The sequence below is a fragment of the Aphis gossypii genome, chromosome 3 (genome assembly GCF_020184175.1).
Source record: "Aphis gossypii isolate Hap1 chromosome 3, ASM2018417v2, whole genome shotgun sequence".
In the NCBI taxonomy this organism is placed as follows: domain Eukaryota; kingdom Metazoa; phylum Arthropoda; class Insecta; order Hemiptera; family Aphididae; genus Aphis; species Aphis gossypii.
In genome coordinates this window covers 41,445,822-41,464,179 of record NC_065532.1, presented here as the reverse complement: position 1 = coordinate 41,464,179, position 18,358 = coordinate 41,445,822, and the positions used below count along the sequence as shown (strand labels likewise).

The 18,358-nt window shown below is 26.4% G+C and overlaps 2 long non-coding RNA genes across 2 annotated transcripts in view; one reads left to right on the top strand and one right to left on the bottom strand.

Moving 5' to 3' along the window:
* LOC126551328 (uncharacterized) overlaps positions 1–261 on the top strand; it is a 36,739-nt gene extending 36,478 nt beyond the window's left edge. Inside the window, exon 4 of the long non-coding RNA XR_007605213.1 lies at positions 88–261. This is a non-coding gene — a long non-coding RNA (uncharacterized LOC126551328). The remainder of the gene's footprint in view (positions 1–87) is intronic.
* On the bottom strand, positions 85–15,418 carry LOC126551329 (uncharacterized). Its single transcript, XR_007605214.1, has 4 exons — positions 14,921–15,418; positions 14,708–14,838; positions 3,876–3,963; positions 85–151 (listed from the first exon to the last, which is right to left on the bottom strand). It is a non-coding gene; the product is annotated as an uncharacterized LOC126551329 (long non-coding RNA).
* Positions 15,419–18,358: the final 2,940 nt, after the last annotated feature.

Here is an 18,358-nt window from a genome sequence, read left to right as displayed (position 1 = left end):
GATAGCCATTTTTTATTCTATTTTATAATTGCATAATTTTGTTATTCGATATTGTATATACTTAATATATAATATTATGACTTACAGATTATAAGAAAATATCCAACTTCGTTTTAACTACCCAGCAATGAAACTTGAGTGTTTGGAAGATCTGCAAATAATAGTATTAGAATATAATCTATAAAAATAAAATAAAATAAATTTAAACTTAATTGTTATCAGATGAAAATAACTTGTATTGCATTTCTAATCATATTTTCTATAGCGTTGCAGCAAAATAATAGTGAAAAATATTTTCTTTGTCATTGCTTTTCACGTAATTATATAACATGAAAACTAACTAGCTGTTTCTATCATAGTTTAGCTTTCTACAAATACATTTTCGTTATAAAAATGAAGCATATTTATTTCATATATAAATTTATATTTTAATAATGATTAGGTACTTAAATTAAAATAAAATAATTGTTATAAGTTATAGCCAATCTTTATATGACAGAATATTATTTAAAAATATTTAGCGCAGTGTGTTTTTTCCAAAAGTGTAATTACTACACTTAATATAACCTATTACAATAATCGATTGCACGTCTGTTACACTGTTTAAAATTATAATAATTTTCTGAATTTCTTTCTCCTTTAACCTAATCTAACCTAATCCATATAAATTTTTATATTTTTCTAATTGTTAATATCAAACTTCCACATCGAATATAATATTATGTATAATGTGTATATTTTTTACTCAACTTTCATTTGTTTTACTGTAACTGACGAAATCAATATAGTACTAGCATACACAATAGTAAAATAATTAAAACTTTTTACTGAAACTCTTTTTACTTTAATTTAACTACTATATTACGGAAGTGTAATTTATTTTGCGTGTAATTAATATTGCTGAGCTATAATATAATATATTAACAGAGGCTATAAATATTAAATTAAAGATATCAAATTATGAATTATTGATAATTTCTCAATTTGTTTACATTAAAGTTTCAGGTGCTACATATTTATGCTTTGGGTACTAAATTTTTATAAAAAAAAATTTCATTTGTTAAAAATAATGAATAGACGGGAATACAGGATTTTTTTTTTACATTTCATATGATTTTTGTTGTTACGATTTTATGTATCAATAATTTTTTTCTATTTATAACGTTTACATTGTATATTATTATTAAAAAAAAAATATATATATATATGACATAAAATACACTGTATTTATAAAGTATTGTATATTTAAATCTGATATGGATTGACCTAAGACATATGTTAAAAATAAATATAATATAACCATTTTAATATAATTTTAGTTAGTTGATATATTTTTTAAACAGAATCAACAATCGTTCACGTAACATCAATAATAATATGATTATTATTAATAAAATAAACATTGTAAGGTAAATTTGTTTGCCATCTGTCTCGAAATACGTCAAAAACATCATCCTCAATATTATATACATGTATAACTACATATAAATATACATATAATATACGTACTAAGTTGATGTTTAATATTATAATAAGATTGAATTTGTACAAACAAATTGACAACAATAGTATTGCCATTTTGTATTATTAAACAAGAATGGTAATAGTCGAAGAACCTTTAATATCATAATTTTGTTATGTACCTTTAATCTTGTTTGAAAAAGGTCTTCCTAGTTGTTTTACTTTCCATTTCCATTTATGTATTATATTGACCTTCTATAAAATAAGCACAATTTTAATGTATTTTAATGTTTGATAAACTATAATATTATCACTCTAAACTTATCTTGGGATACCTATCGGTTTGTTAATTTATCAAAATTGGTGTTGCGAATGAATGATGATATTATAGTTTATTTAAAACGAATAATATTAAGTTTATATTGATTAGCTCGAGCTTTTGTACATTTTTTTTATATAGCTATTTCTGTGTTCTGTCAAAGATTACAGATGATTTAAAATACAATTTTTATTTTGATGTTTAAAATAATATACGTAAGTACATTATTTTTTTATTAAATTTGCTATTTGAAAAATATTCTCATCTAAATTCACTTTTCATTGAAGTTTACTATATTAGATTATCTGCGTACATAATACTATAAATTAATTTTAGTTTCTCAAAGTAACAAATTATATTATATCGTATATTTTTACTAGGAATGTTATGTTGTTATTTTATAAAAATTCATGTCAAAAGTAATTTATTATAATTTTTTTTATTTGTCAAACAGTATACGAGAAAAAAATGTGTTATGTTTGAGCTTGGAAAACATTTTTATTTATTATTACTTATCAATTATTTAATTATTTAATATTTTAATGCTCTTATCTATTTTAAGTTTTAATATATGTATCTGCCAAATTATGGATAAAAACACGCAGTTGTTATTGACATTGCTCTAACTTTTTTTTTTTTTTTTAGTTTGTAAATATATGTGAAAAAGCTTTTCAGATGAATTATTAAAATTACTTTAAGAGATGTTGACATTTTATCCATAATCTTTTATACGTCAACTTAACGACAACAATATATAATGCTGGACAGACTTAAAACATTGAGTGATTATTTAAACTCTAAATTTTATAGAGTTAAATTAAAAATATGTCTAACAGTGTTTTTCTATTAAAAATATTTCTATTGGTAAAAAAAAATCTGTATTGATACTAAAACACTATATGAAAGATAATAATTATATTAAACTTCTAAATCCGATTATTATATCTACCATTTTGTTTATTGAAAAATAACTTTATTTTTTAAGTCGTAACTGTTATTTAAGCGATACAGTTCTAGTGCCATTATAGTGTGCCGGGAAAATAGCTAGATAAAGGTTTTTTACGAATTAATATGTGACATAGTTTTATATTTTTTTATCTTAAAGTCTTAGTGTTTATCATTTACGAGAAAAGTACCTACTCTTACGTTATAATAATATGCAATGATCTCTTTTGTATTTCAAAAGGGAAAACTTGAAAATGGTTTATTCAAATTTTCGAACTCTTATTTTACAACAGAATAATTCACACGTTATAGTATGTTCAGTATGTTTTCAAAAAAAAAAAAAACGACTAATCTTAAGAACTAAACGAGAATTTATGTATACCATTTATATTTATATGAGTATATAACTCAAACAAATTTGGTATTAAATGTTAATTTATTTATTCATTTTTTTTTTAATGATCAACTGTATCTGGCAGTATAATTTTACGTACCTAACTCACGTTACTTTAACCAAAAAAAAAAAATAAAAAAAATAACACTAAAATCGTCATTGCTTACGAATCTAGAGAAGTCTTATACAATATTGGCGTTTCTCTTTGGTCTTAAAAGTATTCTAGGAAGTTATTACTAATAACTTATTATAATAATTAATTAACATATTACTAATTAGTGAATACAACAATGATGGATATAGACATGATGATGAACATAGTTGATCAAGGTTCAAAACACGTAATTTAATGTACGATCGCTATTTTCGATACGTATTATAACAATATTTTGATAATAATGCAATAAACGTACGTATAATAGGTGATTAAATACTGATGAGTACTTTATTTTTGAAAATAACTATTGTGTAAGCAGATCGATGTGACAGATATAAAAAAGTGATTTTTTTTTATTGATTAATGATAGTTTTATCAATAAATCAATGTATCATTAATATTTTGTTTGTTTTTACATAATTAAAAGTCTTTCATTATATTAACACAATTCTTTTAATTAATTTTCTTATCGGTGTCGTCATTATAATGTTAAATTGTATAACTACTTTAAATTAATGGTTTAACTAATTAACTACTGGTTTAAAAATTATTTTTTTTTTATCATTTTTTCATATTTTGTTTAAATTATTGTTACTTACGTTTGTGTCAATTCGGTGAGTTCCGCTGTCTTCTGCTTAATGTCATCGCTTCGGTGCAGGTCATTTTGATTTTATTAACTGGTTGATTCTATAAAACATATTATACAATATTACACATACGATTTGGTTTGGGATTTTCATTTGTGATTCTAATCAACAGTTGATTCTATAAGCCAGTAATCACGTTAAGCGGAACTCACTGTATTATTAATATTATTAGTATTATATATAATATATTGTATTGTGTTGTATATTACCTATAAGTCCGAAACGTCGAAATAATCTCTTCTGCTAAATTTTATAACGTTATTATTTATTTTAAATATCATGTAATAATGTAAAATTAAATTAAATTGATTACTTATTTAAAACTTTGGCTAATTGTTTGATTGAACATAATTTGATATTCACATTACATCACCTTCTCTGATATTCATATATTTTATTATAATGTAGCAAAACATCATTACTTCAATGGAAAAGTAAGTTATTTTGCTTAATAAAATTATACAAGTCATGCAATTTGGATGAAATGGTTTTTTAGACTGAACCAATATTGTTTTTAAAATGGGTACTATTACATATTACATATTTACCTTTCTTCACTACCTACTGTTTTCGTCACTGCATTTCTGTGGCCTCGGCATAAATTAATCTGTTTATTAATTATACACGTAAAAGTTTACTTTGTCCCATGTGTTTTATTCAATGATGCACCAAAAGTTTACGCCATGATAGTTTTTGCATCTAACAGCAACTGCGTTACATATTATATTCTTCAGTTGGTTCGCTTCTCGTCATTTTGGACGAGACAGTCTTTGGCAATCGCTAGAACTACATAAGTCTCCGTATGACGATACGACGCGCGCAAACTTCATCACCGATAAAATTCGTGATTTACTCTAACAAAGTTTTAATTGAATTTACTTAAACGTGTATTTTCGAAGGCATTAAATAAATAAATATGTTGAATTAACAATTCGGCATTGGTATACATTATCACTCTAATTGTTGTTGATGTTCGTCGACAAAATTACTATATCAGCTGCCATCGCTCTAGTTACTGTCACAAGGGTTCCAATCGGGTTTCTAATAATTAATTGCAAAAGATACATCAGTTTGTTTTAAAAATTTAAATGAGATTTTTTTCCTAGAATTAATATAACTGAATTTATATAAATATATTGCTGTGAATTATTTGTTAAATATATATTAGGTACGTTATTTGTGTATTAAAATTATTGGTATCTACTAATATATGGCACTGTGTAAAATGTACTTACCGACATGAAATACCATAATATTATACTTCATTACACGTAAATGTAATCGAAACAAACAGTCGTATGCTTACAATGAATTTATAATTTAAATACAAGCAACTATCAGAAAATATATATATATCCCTGTTTGTGGGCATCCTTTGGAGTACTCTGTGGTCAAAAGTTATTAATTTATGAAGGATTACCCTACACAAACTTCCAAACGTTCCAATAATATAAATAGTTTTACTCGTCAATGGGATTTACGATTGGTTTATTAATAAGACCCGTTTGTGTAAATCAATTTTACTAGTTAATAATATAACTAAAATGTGGTATTTAACGCGTTGACGCTTTAGTTTAACAATCATTTGAGAAGAAAACAATATTTTTAGTCACAAAATATACGTTTACTATTCGTGACAGCTGTATATACCCAGTTAACTATAAGTATTTAATAAATTATTATGGTAGCTTAATTATTTTTAGTTTAGAAATAATTGCATGATAAAAATATCATCTAATTTTCTATTATTCTGTATTCGACTAGGTCATAATAATAATAATAACGCAATATGAACAAGAACAATAACAAAGCAACTTTTACATAAATTACTAGTTGAATAACTAGACTTTAACCATAAAAAAAAAGAGAAAAAATATGTAAAATACAGTGCTATATATTATGTATCTTTCGGTTTTAGTGTACTTACTACAGTTTACAGGTATATGTACCTCATTTTATGAGCTAATACAATGGAGATGGGCATAAAAGTGTTATGTGTATTAAAATATACATTGGTTACTCTCTAAACTTTCTTAATATCTCTAAAACTCTAATAAGAAAAATCGAAATTTTTGAAAATTTAATAGAAAATCCCACATAAGTTGTTCTAATTTATTATGTAAAAAAATATTAAAAACATACCTACGCACAATTCTTTTTTTTATATATATATACCTATGCGCTGAAGTTTAAATTTTTACAACATTGCTAACACTTGCAAGCTACAAGTACCTTTTTTATAGTAAAAAATATATATAAAATTTTCAGTTTAAATAACTTAGGTTTAAAAATTTAATACAATATACATATTGTATTCTTTATAATTACCCTAGTAGGATGTATAAGATCTAAAAAAAGATTGTAAAAATTAAATATAAAAAATATCGAAATAAACTCAATGTTTTTGGATTTGAATTATATCTACCAACAATAATAATAACGAAAAAATAAATTACTTTAGTAGCTTTATATATATAAAAAAAAAAACTCATTATATTTTAAGATGTGTTGATGACATACCGTCTTCGTCTAGACTCGTTTTCCGTATATATCATCAAATTAAAATTAAATACATGTATACTACAGTGACATATTCGACACCTAATCTACAGCTTAGCGATATCTACGTTCGTACTTTTTTTTATTTTTATTTGTATGCTCATGATTTTATATTACAATGTATTATTATTAGGTAACGTAACTATTCAAATACCTTACCAAAAAAAAAGTACTTCAATATTTGAAAATTTTTTAAGTACAAAGTACGAATACGTCAACAATGCAATAATAATAATAATAATAATAATAATGATAATAATAGTGGAAATAATTAATGTGGCAAATCGCGAGTTTAATCGGGAACGAACGGAGCGCGTTTAGCCGGAGGGACTCAAAAAACTTCGAACCACCCACGGCCGTCATGTCGTCGCATCAAAGCATTATATTGAAAATTGTTATTATTATTATTATTATTAATATTATCGAAACCCAACTCCGCCGATACGAGATTACCGATGATAACTACAGTATCTACTGTGTATAATAACGTTATGTTATATTGTATAAGCCAACTACGTCATGCCGGACCGCGCGTGATTAAATTCCCGCGGCCGATTGATCGGTGCGGACGCGTATCGCTGCTGTTGCGGACAATAGGTCTTTCCGTCGCCGGCCTAGACGATAACACTATACATATAGTAGTACACCGTAACAATATAATGCATTGTAATATAATACTGTGCGTTTTGCGTACATGACGGGGCGAACGTGCGAGGATTAATTTGGATTTTCTCCCGCGATTCCGATATTTCGTCGATATTCTAGTAATTGTTGTGAAACAGTTATGACGTTAAACCGTTCCGAATTTAAAGGGGATTAGCCCGGCAGTCGCCGGCGCGCTGAATGAAAAAACAAAAAAAAAATAAAAAAGGAAAAAAAAACACTAGAGTCTGTAACGACTTACTTACTGTAGCGGTTATAATACATACGACACTATGCAATAATAATATTTTAAACAGATTTTTCCGATTAGATCGTTATATTTTCACGCGTATCCGCTATATCGATAAACGACTGGATTAAACTCTTATTTTTTTTTTTCTATAACGGCATTTAAAAAAGGCTCCTAAATCGACGATAAAGATATTTTTTCCTTCAAATGAGACCGTTCGTTATTTCTGTAAACTCACGAGCCCATGATAAACTTTAGTCGAAAATGTCGATGTATTCAAATCGAAATTTGAACTATATAATAATAATATATTACCTATACATAGAGTTTTGAGCGATTTTTATTCATACACTGAAGACTATACTTAAATCAGAAAACAATCATTTTAAAAATATATAATTGATTTAAAATTACACGAAAAAAAATGATATTCTAATTTGAAAAAAAAAATCGTACTACACAGAAATATTTTTATATTATTGTGAAAAACCAATTTTAAAAATGGTTTTTAATAATAATGTGTATTCGAAATTCCAAAAATGAGAATTTCAACGATCAAATAAAAATGGTATTTACATGATAAAAAATTAAATCACATTAAATGCGCGCGTGTGTGTGTGAAGTGTGTTGCAGTAATCGAAAACTTTGCAAATATTATTTAAAAAAAAAAAAAAAATAATAATGACTAAAAGATACTGAGCTAATGATTGTTATTAGTTTTTGTAACGAAGGTTATTATGGCTAAACACTCAAGTCCAACAATACAAATAAACCACTAAACCACTCCTATATGGATCTATGAGATCGGAAAATAATTCGGCTTTCGTCAAAAAAAAGTTTAAAATATAAAGTATAAATTGTTATTTTCAACTTGAAAATACGTTGTGGGTAGAATGATAAATAATATACGCCTTCAGATATTTTCCCAGTGCCAAAAAAAAATGATATTATAATATTATTACAAAATAAAATATAATCGTATTAAACTAAAAATAAAAATAAAAATAAATAGTTTATGATCCGTCATCATCGTCATCGTAGCTGATGTTTAATAGGACGATTAAACATAGTGTATTTTTCAATAAAAAGTCTTATACTTACACGGCATAGTGGATACCTTGACTGAATGTAATATAATAATTGAAAGACATTTTTTTCGAATCAGTTGAGAACGAAATGATAAAATAAAGCACGTCAGATTACAACAACGGGTTTTGCTGCGAGTTTGGGTTATCTTCAAACTAATTTTCTACAACACCACTTTAATTACATGAACGTTGAACACCCACTATAGAATTGGACATAATATTAAAAACATTTATAATGTGTTACTGCAATGTGTCAATTTGCTTAATTTAAGGATAATAAAACTTTAATGGTTATTTACATTTTTTTTTTTTAAATTTAATCAAGGTATTTATATTTTTAATTAGTTGTTATTTTTTGGATTTTATTTGAAAACAATTTGCTAATTCACTAAACATAGACTCAATAATAAGTAAGCAATCAAGTTGTATAAAGAAAAATCTAAGGCCAAACACTGAAGAGGGAAGAGCGATCTGTCTATTACCAATTTCCATCTGTTTTCCAAAGTAAAATACATTTGCCTAATATTCCTTGTTTTGTGAAAATACTTATTCGAATGTATAATAATATGATATTCGCTTTTTTGGAACCTATATAAACGTTATTATTATGGACGGATTTTTGATATCATTATACTTTAATTAAGGTCGCACCGGTGGTTGAGATAACAAATTATATTTATTTATTTTATTGTTATGTTTTTTTTTTTTTTTTATTGTATTACATTCATAAAAACCAATTGTACTCTACAGTATGAAATACAACGATATTATAAACTAATGATGCACATTCTCATTGGAACTGTAACTATTATACTGATTACGATAACACTAAACATTAATTTGTAAGAAATATACAACGGCGCAAGTAACAAAGTTTTAATATTATTATTGTTATTATTATATGGACAACTATATAAGACCGAGGCTCTGTGTGCCATATCAATAAAGGTTTCGCTAGTAAAAAGTTTTTGAATATCGTCGTACCCAAATTATTAAGCTACATCGATTAACATAATTTAAATATTTGCATTATCTCGGAGAAAATCGTTATTCTTAATTATTTATTATTTTTTTTTTTTTTTATATATTTTATATAATTGTATGCCGAATTTTCTACTGAAAATCAAATAAACCTTTTTCAAAAGTGTTCATTAAATGAGGAAAATACTTTGCTGCCATTTAGACTAAATTCGTAGAAAATTACTATAATACTTTTACACTACTCTAGAATTCTTTTATGAAGTATTATTAACGTTTATTTTATTATAAATTGATCTTTTTTTTTTTGCATCAAGAAAGTTATTTAGTTTTAAATTCTGAGTAGAGCAATTTATTAGTTAGTTTTAAAACGATGTGTGTGTGTGTGTGTGTGTGTTTTATTTTTTTTGTTTTTTTTCCAAGAACAATACAACTCGGCAAAGTTTTAAATTATGAATTCGTAGAAAAATACCATTACATGACACAGGATGTTTATTCTAAAGCATTATTAACGTTTATTAATTATAAAATATAAATATATTTTTTTGTGTGTCAAGATTACTATACAATTTTTAATTTTCAATGGATCGATATTCGAATTATGTGGTTTTTTTTTTAAATTTAATTTCGTATCTGAAATTGAAGGGATAAGAATTGCTTTTGAATGGTTTCTGGTAGAAAATTAGATATAATTGTACTTTGAGGGTTGGTTGAGTCTAAAGTAAGAAATTCCCTATACTTTCAAAATTATTATTTAATTAGAAAAAAAGCCGAACAATAAGACTTCAGTTTAATCAAAACCAGTTGTTATAAAATAAATATTATTTTTATTGTGATTCAATTATAAATTAGACTTGTATTTTTGATAAATATTTTATAATAAATATTAACATTTTATAAATTAAATTTGATTTTTAAAATATTTAGTTTTTATAGTATTTAAAGGACTGTATTTTTTAACAATTTTAGTTTTTTTCGATTTATGTTAAATTTTTATTATATCTTAATGTTTTTAACGTAATAAGAAGTTAAAAAAGTCAAAAGCTCTTGGTTTATGTATTTTTAGAAATATTTCGTTAAAAATTTTATAAAATTTCTACAAAAAGGTACGAATATACGACTTAGACTTGAACATTTAATAAAGTTTCATCAAAAGATTTTTAACGGAATTTAATAGAAAGAAAGTTGAATGTTATTCTCATGATTTTTTCATGAATTATGGAAGTTGGATACATTGAATATTTAATCGTAAAATTTTAAATTATACTCAACACAATTTTTTTTCCAAAAATACTAATTTTAGATATTTGAAACAGTTCAGTATCACTTAAATTAGTAAGGATATTCTCAACTACAATAGTACTTAGATCGTGTATTTTTAACAATGTTATTGATCTTTACAAATAAAATAGTTGTAAAAACACTGAGAAAATAATGTTAACTCAATTATTGTCAATCTGTATTAGTGATATATACGATATTTCAAACCAAATAGAGAATATTATCCAATATCCTACAATATCAGAGATTACTGTTTTATCACTCAATCACTCGATCGTATTGTAGATGTCTGTTAAACGGAAAGCTGTAGCTTAACAATAACAATTATTGTTGCCCACACACTATTATAGTAGACTTCTGGTTGTTGCCAAATGTACTGCGACTATCATTTTCATCATAGTAAGTCGTTCATACCAAAAGGTTAGATAATATGAGAATCAAATCACATCCATTTGAATTACTTTTTTTTTATTATACTCACTATATCTTATATATTCGATGTTATCGAGAACAAAAGAAAACTTTTGTCATGAATCCGTTCTTCAGTATACATTTCTGTTTGAGCAACAAATTACATCGGAGCGAGTAAAATAAAAAAAATGATATACATTTATATAATTTACAAGCATACGATTCAGTATATAAATTCAAGTCATTATTGATACAAATTGAGAAATTTTACCGTCATATTGTTATATACAGAAATCGATCAGCACTCTACAACCGACCACGAAACAAGTTCTAAAACAAATGAAACTGTTTTATTGGTCGTTTGTTTACTGAACTCTAAACATAGTAATATTGTTTCTATTTATTGAAAAAAATTATAGACTTGCATCAACTTGGAACACAAATTAAAAGAAATAAAAAAATAAAATAACTGTTTTGAACTAATTTTGTAGCGTTCTACTGTCCAATAAAATAATAAAAAATATATATTTATGTACCATTGTATTCGTATATGATAATTAAATTGTCCAATTAGCATTAAATAAAATTATATGATATTCGAAGCCTAATATCACAGAAATAGATTTAACATATATTATATAATGTATATGTAGTTAATCTTCTAATACGTGATTTAATATTAAAACCTCGTGAAGTCAACGAAACTGCAAAAAACTTAAAATTTGTATGACGTCCACTTATCAGTATAATATGTAAGTACAGAAAAAGTCACGTTTTGAAAATGGAAATAAAATGGCGGTTGTCGGAATTTTAATAATGGATTAAATAAATATAATATGCAACTTTTTACGTTATATTTTTTGAATAGTTGAAAATCATATTAAATTTTATACTAAACTAAACAAATTGCAACGAGATTTTTCGGTTGTATTTAAATAATCTTTCAGTAGAATTATATAAATGAATAACATGTATACACAATTTTCGCGTGGAGTGCATACAAATATCATTGAGTGTTTAAAAAAACAATTTAATAATTGTATACTTTGAGTACATTGATATAGAAATGATAAGTGAGTTGAAAAAAAAATGAATAATTTTTACGAAAATTTTTTGACCTCGTTGTTTTTTTTAAAAAATATACAGGTCATACTTGTGATTACTTATAAAATAATATATAATATTTTTGCACTTGTATATATTTTTTATATACAATAATTATTTAATAATAATATATATTATACATATATATATATTGCAGTATATTATTATTATTATACAATAATTATTTTATATTCTGTTCGAGAACCCGAATAGATAACTAAGAATCAGTCATATATGACTGACATGACAGTAAGAGTGTTAACACAAGCTTTTTCATGTAATTATTAGCACAATTATTAATCTCATTCTCTTTAAATGCGAGTTTAAAGACTCACTGTGTGCACTGTAATTCTGTTACATTTTATTAAAAACTAAAAAGTAAAACGGAAGTACAGTCCAAAAATAACTTGGAATTTGAAATAATATTCAACCGATTTGACAATGTACAATTTATAAAAACGAATATCATTATAAATCGTCTGAATAGTACGTACCTATAAATACGTCAGAATATTATGCACCTGAAAAGAATCGATGTTATAATGTTTATAAAACGTTGGGTGGCGTTTTGGAATCCATTATACAGTTATGAAAAGTCACTACCTTATCACAAAACAAAATAATAATATTATATATTATCGTACTTCGACTACAATAATATACGTGTTGTTGTGTGAAACGAATTCGCGCCGCCGTAACGTATATGACGATTTTTTCTACTTCTTCGGATCCCCCTGTATCAAAACGTATTTCAAACTCGAGTGCGAGCAGTATTCGTTAGGAACCTCCGATACGTGACGAGACGGCGAAGTATTTCTTTATACATTTTGTTTCGTCGCAAACGATAATAATATTATTGCGTGTACAAAAAAAATAAAACGTTTCGATGTGATACCATATTATTATGATATGCGCGCGGTGTCGTCGTCGTGTACACACACACACCTCAATACACATTATAATAATAATAATAATATAGTATAATGCACGCGCGGATGCTGCGGCCGTTGACGGAACAAAGGAATCGAGCGTTTTTCTCGTCAACGCGAAAATATATTCCACATTATAATATCGTACACGGTATCGCCAAATCGTTTTCTCTCGGTGTCCCGCGGAGACTGATGAAAAAAAAAAAAAACACATTTGCAGACGAGACGAATATTAAACGCGAGACAGCTACAACGGCAGTTACACACACACACACATTCGTATGTATATAATAATATATATTACACCGTTTGCGCGCGCGTTTGAGTAAAAGTTTCGAATCTGTTATTTATATACAATATATATTATACTATATATACGATATAGACGGACGAACGGAAAATATTTTCGAGACGCGGTTTGGGGGGGGGGGAGGCGACGAGGAGACCGAGAAAACGCGTAATATTATTATCTAACGCTCAGCGTGATATATAGAAGATTATTGGGAACGATAAACAAGTCAAACGAAAATTGATGTCTGATATCGAGACCGGCGGGGCCCTGACAGTATCCGATAATTTATGGGCACGGGACCGAGACGGAAATGGAGTCTTCATTAAGCGTCAACGCGGTACAGCGTATATAGAGGTACTCGCTGTTACTTTACGTACGCGAATGTACTGCGCGCGCGGAAAGAGTCCGGCGACGACAGCGTCTTCTCTCGAAACTCCAAAGAAATTCAATACGGTATCTTATGTTTTATTATTGCTAAATGATCCGAGAGACGATCGCTTCGGCGTTGTAGTAATAATAATATATAGTGACGACGGGGCCAACCCTCGTCCCGAATCGGTTATAATAATATAGTATAATGATGAAATTAACGAGACGATTTTGGCCGGTGCTAGTTATTGGCTAGTAGACGCGCGTGTATATTACACGTAGTTATTTATAATACGCCATATCGTTTTTATTAATTATATAATAATATAATATTATGTATTACAAACTCGTTTAAAATTAATTATCACACGCGATCTCGCGAAAACCGTTGTAGTCGTAGCATGTCGTAACACGCGAAACACACGTACTACACACCCTCTCAAATAAATTACGTATAGTTTATGTACGAGTAAACGATATTGTATTGCGAGCGCAATAATTCATGTTCGCCGTATCTCAAAAACGGCGCGAAATTATACCATGGTTTTTGGAATTGACGTTGAAACTCCCATATCGGCACTCGCTAAGCATCGCACGCGGGTTCTACCTTTTCATATTATGTGTATCGTGGGTGGTTCAGCGGTACAAAAGACCTTTCTCAGTCGGTCGTCGACAACACTATATGTATTGACCGATTTATTAAGAATTCGTTTTATACTGATGAAATGTTTGTAAATTAAATATTACGAAGTTAAAATATACGAGTTGATCGCGTGTTATATATAATATAAAATATATTAATACCTAATTGACGAAAATTAAATTCAATAGATATACGAGTTGATATAAATAAATAAATCATGTGAGTTTTGTGTACTTACCTAAATAATCCTATTGTTTAGAACTGGTTTCCTTTTACGACTGATACTGGTTTTTATTTGAATTTGACGTTTGATATATTTTGTAATTTCTTTTGGTCTAGTTTTTCCCGACGAAATAATTGTGATTCTGCCTGGAATAAAAATACAATATTTTTTTTCTATTTTAAATAGGTATTATTACAATTAGTAGAACATTTTTTTTAAATTAAATACCAATTTCTGTTGTAATTGATTTGTAATTTCCTCAATACCATTATGATAACATTTGACTTGATATAAGTGCATATTAACATCTTTTTTTTTTAGCTTTTATGTTTATAATTACGTTGTTGTATTTTCGTCACTTGGCGTTGTCAGATAGTTCCTGCCATTTGGCTGTCAGCCTTATGTCCTTCAACTGTGTAAATTTGACAGAATGTCCTTATCCCATTTTTATATTATAATAAACATATTACTGTCATATAACATCGTACTGTATGACTCTAAATCCAATCTAAATTAACCTTACTTAACATATGATATTACAGTTAGGGAAAAGCTTGTTTTAAGTTAATTGTATAAATACAAGTAGTTCGACTTTAACATTTGGAGTGGAAATTTCGAGTGATAATTGTTACTTACAATGGGTTTCGTGTAAATAAAATACATTATACCATTTTTCTTTTTATCGTATAAAAAGTGTATGTATAACATCGTAAGGGCATAAAGTAAAGTTAATTAAATGATTAAATTATAGGTAGCAATTCTGATTAGATTTAATAACTTGAGTACAGTAAATATTTCAGACCTAATTAATTCACATACAAATATATTTTACTTGGAAGATTTGTGACTCTTGATGTAATTGAACTATTTACAAAATAATAATATTTTCTAGAGTGATTGAAATCATTGCATACTAACAACACATATACCTACCTACAAAACAAAATGCTTAAAGAGACCACGACCATGAAATGGTGACGCAGTTTGGTATGCAAAGCGTTATAAAAACATATCAAAAAAAAGAATATTGAAATTATGTGACGTTTGCCTACTAAAATAAAGAAGTATTCTATTGTTTGATATTTTAATTAAGTCCATCTTAGTCACTATATAAACTAAGCATAATTTAATTAAAATTATTAAAATTGTGATTAGTGAATGTTTGTACTAATATTAACAGTTTTCGAGTTGTTATGGCCTTCAAATACTCTCCCTGTTACTCGATTAAAAGAAAGTTTTATATTAAACTTTTACAAGGATTAATCTTTTTGCAGACATCATAAACAACTTGGAAAATGTACACTATTGAATTCCAGTTTAATAATGTTTTGAGCACATCGTGTGCTAATTTTTTTCACAGTAAACTATTAATAACTTAATATTTTTATTGAAAAATAACAAAAATGTATGTCACCAATAAATTATTATAGATTTATACAGCACAAACGAAAAAATTCAAAACATATTCGAAGATTTCATGGTACTTATTTGCAATAGCTATACTTAAACATTGCAAAAGTAAAATTTGAATAATAACTAACAATTTATGTGCATATAATTTAAGCATAAAAACGGGAGAATTGAGGTTAAAAAAAATCATCCTGTATGTCAGGTGCACATATACCGTTACAGCAATTATTATTCAATTTAGCCCTGTCGGAATTATACGCGAGAACTCATGCGTTGTTAAGTATAAATAGAAGCTATAAATTACGACGCATTTTACCGCATGTGAGTGCTTACATAGAATAAATTAAGACTTATTAAATGTATTCTGTGGTGCAACTATAATTATAAACGTGCATGAGATGTGTGTCTTTTTAACGGAATAAAAAAAAAAACAAAGACAACAACAACAAAAACAACAACAAAACAAAGAGAGAAAACAATAAAAATAATAAATTATGATAGTTTATGTTTTTCTGAACGAATATTGTAGATATAGTAACAACACGATAATATGACTTTAAATATTTTTTTTATGTATAAACGAACGACTGGTTATAAAAATATTTATAACCATTTTTGGAAATAATATTTATGTGTTTCGTTTGAGTGGCTAAAAAAATGTATCTTTAGAAAAACAGACATAATATTAGTTATATTATGCATAGTTTTGAATATTATCTATAACAAAAAAATATAATATACGTTTAACTAGTACTCACTACACATGTTCAATTTAAGTTAAAGTTTATTTCCAGGTGAAAAGTCAATACTATATATGACAGATTTCGTTCAATTCGGTGAGTCTTACCTTAAAAAAAAATCCCGGATTTAGAAGCAACAGAATATTAGTATCGACACAATCTTCTGACACATCATGAAAAAAAAATTAAAATATGAAAAATCGAATAATATACAACACAAATTGAGTAAAAAAAAAAAAAAAAAACAATTATAGTCAAAGCTGAGAGAAATCAAAAGCGTTATTTACGAATGGTAAAATCCACATTTGAAAAAAAAAAGTGATGGAAAGGTTTTATTTTTCTGAATATAATGCGTCACGTGAGCTCAATAATAAGCCAATCCGAGTCGATCAAGTAATTGTCGGGTCAAAATGGACGAGAAGTCGTATAAGTATGTCTATATAACGTGGGCAGGAAATTCAATCAATCGATCGATATACGTCCAATTGCCACGAAAACAACAGTAAAGACAAAGCGACCTACGTATATAATATACCCAGAAATAACCTTCAGAGATTTTTAATACGATTAATTTTATAAATTATTACCGTCCAAATCATTCGCTATTGTGGGAATCCGCAGCCTATTCCTGAAACAACAATCAAAATTTAAAATTTTCTTCTACGAAAACCAAACAAATCTATATAAAATACAATTTTACGATTATACGGAAATTCAATTTTAAAATTTTCTTTTTATATTTAGTAAAAACGAATAAACTTAAATAGTATTATTTATTGTACAAAAATATATAATAACACACTTACCTACTACAATGTTAACATTTTGAAATCTATGGAACAAAAATATTTGCATTATATTAATTAAAATTATTTATAACGCTACATTTGTACAAACATAATCTTATTTTACCTTATTGTATTATTATATATTATTATTTTTAATTGCGTAGTCAAAAGTAAAATATATTTTTTTAATGCTGTTGTTTAAATATCAAATGTTGAATAAATTCTGTTTACAATGGTTATGATACTGTTAATCAGTAATCTTATTAGAACATAATAAGTATTATACTTATTAACTTTTATAATAAAATTATGGGTATTCGTTCAAATTCCGATTCCAATTCATTATCATTTTTAAATACAACATTCTGCTTAAACATTTGTTTTAAAATACTATCTAGTTGTATGTTGTAAATTAAAAAACAAAAATTTACGTCGTTACTCAGAATAATCAAAAATCAACTAGAATCGAATGAAATATTATATATACCTAACTTTAACATAACATAAAATTATAATATCTATATGATATTTTGCACAACGAACATTTTTTTATCGATATTTATAAGTTAAACGAAATTGAAAATTTTAAATTATTTCACATGGCCAAAAAAAGGCAAAATATTTTATCATGTATAAATTTGCGTATAACCATATAGCAAACGTATATAACAAACGTTTGGTAAAAATTTCAAGTATCTATGGTTATTCGCTTTTGATTAACATGCACA